Raw genomic sequence first — 6,742 nt, forward strand, 5'->3', positions numbered from 1 at the left:
TCATGTTGCATGGGTAATGGTGTAGGTAACCATTTGGGAATGCTCCTACATGTCTAGTGGTAAAAGCTGAAGCCCTGTAGTTGATGTTTGCAAAAAGTTTACCTTGTAATGCCTGAATGTGAGTGATATGCTAAGAGCTTTCCTTGAAGGAAAACAACCCCTCCCCCCCAAAAAAAAGAACATGGCAAAGAAAAAAGAATATGCATAAATTGAACAGTGTCTCACTGAAAATAAAAACACAAAGTTCCTGTGTTTGTTATAGAGATGGAACCAATGACAGCAAACGCTGACGGACGACAGAGAAGATCGCTGCACAAGTTTTTGTGAGTAGTTCCTCATGATTTGGATGAAGCAAGGAAGCACAAATGCGATTTATCGGACTGTTGGTATCACCAGCACTGCCAACAGACAGAGCTGTTCCTGCCCAGGGAACTGGGATAACTCTCCGTGCCAACTGTGTGTTGTGTCTCCTCCCAGGCAGTGCTGAGGACTAAGCAATCCTTTCCCACCCTGGGCACGGTGTTAACAGTATCTGGCTTCGCTCCACTTTGGTGGCTTCTCTTTTCTTTCTGCTTGGTTTCGTTATCCTACATGCATGTGGGAGAAGAGGAAGAGATGATAACTTTTAGACTAATTGCCATGGCTGCACTTGAAGAGAGCAGAAAACCATCAGTGAGCCAAAGTAATAAAATCAAATGGACCCAACTGAAAGCTGCCTCCATCTCCAAACAAGGGAAGCCCTGTTTCTCCTGGGGAGGAAGGACCGCTGTTACATACTGGGAGCTGTGGTCTGCGAGCACAGGGCTGCCGGGTGGCCATGTTCCCCACGGGGCATGATGGGAGCTGTAGTCTGCTGGTAGGGGCTGCTGGGTGGCCATGTTGCCCACAGAGCATGCTGGGAACTGTAGACAGCTGGTAGGGGGCTGTGGGGCAGCTGTGTTGCCCACGGGGCATGCTGGGGGCTGTGGGGCAGCCTTGTTGCTCTCAGGGCATGCTGGAAGCTGTAGTCTGCCAGCACAGGGCTGCCGGGTGGCCATGTTGCCCGCAGGGCATGCCGAACCCCGGGCTGACTGCCCAGGGCTGGGCCAGGACAGCGGCCATGAGGAGCAGCAGCCCGGGAGAGGCCGGGGTGGAGATGTCCCGTCATGGCAGCACCCGGGACAGTCCCCAGGGAACTATGAAGGGCGCCGCAGCTGCCCGGGGATCCCCAAAAGGCCCCAAGACCCCGGAACAACGCCGGGGTGGTGGGAAGAGGGTGGCAAGGGTGGTGTGTTGTAAGGGGCAGTGCAGGGGAAAGGGGATGGTATTTTGGTAATTCCTGCTATTTCAGCTCCTTGGCCTGGGCACTTCTGTAAGGGGGCGAGGTCCAGCGCTGCCCCTGCCAGGCTGAGGAGGTGGCATGGAGGAGAAGGGGGTGGCTGGGAGTGGATCCATTCCCCCTGGCATTTGGGGGACAGAGGCTGCTTTGGCCTGGAGGGGGCTGTGTTGTGCCGGGAACCATCCCTGAACATCCGAGTGCCAGCACGGAGCCCCCAGGAACTGCTGTGGCAAAGTCCCCTGCTCTGGAGCTGCAGAATAGCTGCCCTTTGACTCACCCAGCAGAAATGGTGCTGGGAGAGGGGAGGGGACATCACCGAGAGTCATGTGCAAGCTAAGAAGGGGGTGGGAAGCATTTCTTTTTGATGCGGGAGGTGGGGATGCATGCGGGTTACTTGGCATGTTTCCCTTCTTTGGAGTCTTTTGAGAGAAAAGGGAAGGTGCTGCTCCTGGCAAGACTGTGGGGAGAGCAGAGGGAGGCTTATAGGGAGAGGCACAGAGGGGTGTCAGCCTCCCCATCAGCCCCAGGGTGGGGGCCAGCAACAGTATGAGGAAATTGAGGCCAGTCAGTCCCTGTCTCCACCTCTTATGTGTCCAGGAGACCTTAATCCTGGCTGCCTGCAGCCACTCTGTGCCAGCCCTTCTCCCCAGGACAGCACTAGTGTCCTGGCCCTGGGGCTCCTCAAGCAGCTCCAGCTGCCCCAGTAACAGAGCAGCCTGCTCTGAGTTGACACATGTAGAAACAAGTATTCATTTATACCTCTCCTCAAGCACGCAATTGCTTCTTTGCTCTTCCCCAGAGATGTCCCTGCTCCCCAGGGAGCCTTTCCCCAGGTGAGCATGTCTGTGCTGGCCTGGCCAGCCAGTCCTGCACCCCTGCCCTGTGCTCCTCACAGGGCCCCGGGCTGGCAGTGGTGCTCTGATGCATGAGTGAGCTGTGGGGCCGTGGAGCGACTCTGCACTGGCCGTGCTGGTCAGGGCTGGAAGCAGACCCAGCATGGCCCGGCACCTGACAACCTTGTGCCCTGGGGCTGGGACTGTGGAAGCTGCTCCGAGCAATCACAGGGCATTTCAAATGGCTCAGGATGGTTCACGTGTCGTTTGATCCCACTCATGGTTTTTCATTGTAGGTGACATGACCTGCTCTTGAGGCTCCCTTCCTGGTGCCCACTGAGTCCCCACTGCCCCCGCTGAGATTGCTGAGGTGTCATTTGGTGCATACTTCAGTTTAGCCATTGACTTTTGGGTGACTCCACTTGTTTTTTGTGAGTCTCCACTCACTACCTATCCCAGGCACATGCTGTCCCTGGAGACCCCTTGTGCTCTCCAGGCAGCTCCATGTTCCCTTTCAGAAGGACAGGCATCTGTCACCAGCCATGTCACAGGGGAGACAGTCCCCAGGAGATACTTCTTGACCACTCAATCTCTCCAAGGGCACTGGGCACCCACAAGTGAGGGCTCCATCCAACCCTCATTCCCTAAAACATCACCCTGTGAGCACATCCCCCCTTGTGCATGGAAAGCCCAAGCACAGCAACAGGGCCTTTTCGGGTGCAATTCCCTGAGTGCATTCTTGGCTCCAGCTCTGAAAAAAGATCCCAACTTTCAGGCACGGTACTCAGAAAATCCCTTTTATTACAGAGATGCTACTTGGGAGGCCAGCTCTGACGCAGTGAGGGGCAGATTTACAGAGAGCCTCTTGGTCAAACCAATGAGGTTTGTGCCTCTGGAGAAGGGGTGAATTCAAACATTTGTGTATCAACTTGATTATCACAGATAGAAAACCAAAAGCACAGGAGGTGCCTGAGATAAATTGGAAACTGCTTGTGAAGAGGGATGGGCAGCTTATTGCTGCTGAACTAGTACCAGCTGAATCAGTTTCCTCAGTGCCTCCTTGAGCTCCTTGTTCCTCATGCTGTAGAGGAGGGGGTTCACTGCTGGAGGTACCACCGAGTACAGAACAGCCACCACCAGATCCACAGCTGGGGAGGAGATGGAGGGGGGCTTCAGGTAGGCAAATGTGCCAGTGCTGATGAACAGGGAGACCACAGCCAGGTGCGGGAGGCACATGGAAAAGGCTTTGTGCCGGCCCTGCTCAGAGGGGATCCTCAGCACAGCTGTGAAGATCTGCACGTAGGACACCACAATGAAAATGAAACACCCAAAGGCTACAGAAAGAGTAGCCACAAAAAACCCAACTTCCCTGAGGTAGGAGTCTGAGCAGGAGAGCTTGAGGATCTGGGGAACTTCACAGAAGAACTGGTCCACTGTGTTGCCTTGGCAGAGTGGTATTGAAAATGTGTTAGCAGTGTGCAGGAGAGCATTGAGAAACCCACTGGCCCAGGCAGCTGCTGCCATGTGGACACAAGCTCTGCTGCCCATGAGGGTCCCATAGTGCAGGGGTCTACAAACTGCAACAAACGGTCATAGGCCATGACTGTGAGGACAGAATACTCTGCTGAACATAAGAAAAAGAGGAAAAAGACCTGGGCAGCACATCCCGAGTAGGAAATGGCCCTGGTGTCCCACAGGGAATTGGCCATGGATTTGGGGACAGTGGTGGAGATGGAGCCAAGGTCGAGGAGGGAGAGGTTGAGGAGGAAGAAGTACATGGGGGTGTGGAGGTGGTGGTCGCAGGCTATGGCTGTGATGATGAGGCCATTGCCCAGGAGGGCAGCCAGGTAGATGCCCAGGAAGAGTGAGAAGTGCAAGAGCTGCAGCTCCCGTTTGTCTGCAAATGGCAGGAGGAGGAACTCATTGAGGGAGCTGCTGTTGGACATTTTGCTCCTTCGGGGCCAGGGTAAAGTCCAAGGAGAAAAGGACAGTGACAAGTTAGGACAGACATTTCAAGAAAAATAAATAAATAAATAAAGCATGCCATTTCTCATTAAAAACATCACATTGCTTCTCTCTTTACTGGGGCCCATCTGTGCAGTTCCCTTGCTTGAGCTCTGGTTTGTGCTGGCAGCATGTTGTGAGGAGCAGGGACCTCTGCACATGGGTTCCAGAGAAGTCCTGCTGTACAATAGGGAGTACATGGGAACGGGGGTGAACAGCTATGATACTCACAATTTCTTTCAGATGAAATCCACTCCTCTTGTAGAAGGGCTTTTTGGCATCTTCACTCTCAATTCTAGGATGTGTGTTGCAGAAGAACGTTTCTGGTTTTTTTATTATTACTATTGTTAATTTTCTTTGAGATGCCCCTGTCATACCTGGGGGGTGTTCTTTGAATGTAGCAATCATTGGCATTTCTACTGTGAGTCCTGAGAGGAAAGGATTCACTATCACTTGGTGCAGAGTGGCAACAGCTATTCTATTAGCCTTGTTCCCAGCTGTCCTGTGCTCGCACTGCTTTGTGCTGGAGGATGATCACTCTCATGTACTACCCTAAAATCAGAAACAGCCACTGCTGAGAGCAGAGGAATCCACTTTCAAAGTGCAGATCTCCAAAATGCCACCTTTTCTCAGGGCACCAGAGGGAGATCTCCACACTCCGCTTCTAGCCAAGGACACACAGGGCTCTTTTCAGATGCCCATTTACAGCCTCCCACCACCATCTCCATACTCTTTGCATCTCTGCACCGTCTTCACTGGTCTCTCAGATATCACAGAGCTGCTATGAGACAGCTGGGCCCTTCTGGAGAGCAGCTTGCAGCCTGAAAGAACAATACAAGGAAATGGTCAAATGACCTAAAGATAGGCTCTCCTTAGAGGGAGAGTCAGCTCATTTCCCAAACCCTATGGACTCCATTTGCTAGAGCCACACAGGTCTGAAGGGGCCTGGGGCAACCTCATTCCCATGCAGATCCCTCTCTTCCACAACTTGCAGCAGCGATGTCTGAACTGCAGCTGAAAACCGCCAACCCCAGGGAGCCCAGGAGAAGATCAGGAGCAGCATGGAGAGGAGTGGAAATAAGGAGCAACACCATGATCCAGCTGCCAAGGGAGGCAAGGAGAGAGAGAGAGACAGAGGGGCACTCGAGAAAGCCTTCACCTTACCCCGCTGGGCATGCCACCCCACAGACAGTGACATCTTAGGACAATCACTCTCAGCCCCTTTGTCAGGCAGCACAAAATGAGCCCAGGGCAGGAGAGAGGCCCCTCTCCTCTGCCGGAGGTCTGGCTGCGGAGGAGGCAGCTTATGTCCTGGACTCCACGGCTGTCAGGGCAGAGGCTCTGCTGGGTGGGAGAGGAGACAGGAGGGGCTTCAGAGGAAGGTGTCTGCATTGGAGGGACTGATCATGAGTTGCCCAGATCCATCTTCCCATAATGTTCCTGTTAGTTCCCTCTCATTCTCTGCTCATCGCTGCTGCCTGGAGCTGTCTCTGCTGGCAGCTCTTTCTCTGTCCCAACGTCTTTTCCCTGTTGGTGTTCACAGACCTCATTCCACCCTCTGTGTGCTCAGTTCTGCCCTACAGGAATGTCACGAGACAGGGCACTGGCCAGGGGCACCTCTATGCTAGCAGGTCTCATAAACCCTGATGAGGCCATCAAGGTGGTATTGGTGCTGTCTTTATGCTGATGTGGGGATGAAGCAGCTTTTTGGGGTTTCTCATAGACCTATTGATCTCTGGAGGGAAAGTTTGGAAGTCTCAGTTCCTTGCCAAACCGGAAAACCCTCTCCTTTTTTCTCCCTGCCAAAATTTGGGAACTGAGATGCAGACACCAAGAGGAAAGCTCCTTCCCTTTTAAGTAGCATTTTTTTCACCTTCCTCTAAAAACTCTTCAGACGTGTCCTGTGCATTAGCTAGAGGTGTGAGTGGCCCTGACCCATGCAGCACCCTCTCAACAGGAGGCTGAACCTGCCCTGCTGGGAGTTAATCCTCCCAGCCAGAGATTCTCCCCACAGTGCCCTGAGGAGTTTTCCAGGCAGGCTGAGTGCTGACCCTCACAGGCAACAGAGTGACTGCCCTGGGCACACAGCACCTTGTGGTGCAGGGACGCTGTTCTGAATTACAGCCCTGGGCAGACCTGTGTGCACACCCCGGCTTCACACCCCTGCAGCGTCCCTGGAAGAAGGTAGCAGGACACCCTGTCCCTGAGATGGTGTGGCAGGGAATCCCTGCTCTGAAGCATCTCCTCCTCCTCCTCCACACTGCAGAAGCCAGGAAAGCTATCCTTAAAAAGCCTATCAGTTGTGAGATAGCAAGGGTTTAGAAGACCCCTCCAGGAACCTCAGTAGTGTTGCCCTGCAGCCAGAGACTCACCGTGTCAAGGACTGCGAAGATTCCTCCCACAAGCAGCTCTCCTCTCTCCTCCCACTCCACACTGCCTTGCACTTCTCTCTGCCTTCGCTCATCTCATGTCAGCAGCAGCAGGCAGTGCCCGCAGCCCTGCTGCTCTTGGCAGAGGAGCTGCTGCTCCTGCACACAGCTGTGTCTGGGCAGTGCTGCCAGGTTGCCATGAGCTCCCTCCATCCCAG

General features: G+C 53.8%; 1 pseudogene; it reads right to left on the minus strand.

Moving 5' to 3' along the window:
* Positions 1 to 3,195: 3,195 nt before the first annotated feature.
* Positions 3,196 to 4,097, minus strand: LOC112995182 (olfactory receptor 14J1-like; annotated as a pseudogene).
* Positions 4,098 to 6,742: the final 2,645 nt, after the last annotated feature.

Source organism: Dromaius novaehollandiae, chromosome 30, assembly GCF_036370855.1.
Source record: "Dromaius novaehollandiae isolate bDroNov1 chromosome 30, bDroNov1.hap1, whole genome shotgun sequence".
NCBI lineage: Eukaryota > Metazoa > Chordata > Aves > Casuariiformes > Dromaiidae > Dromaius > Dromaius novaehollandiae.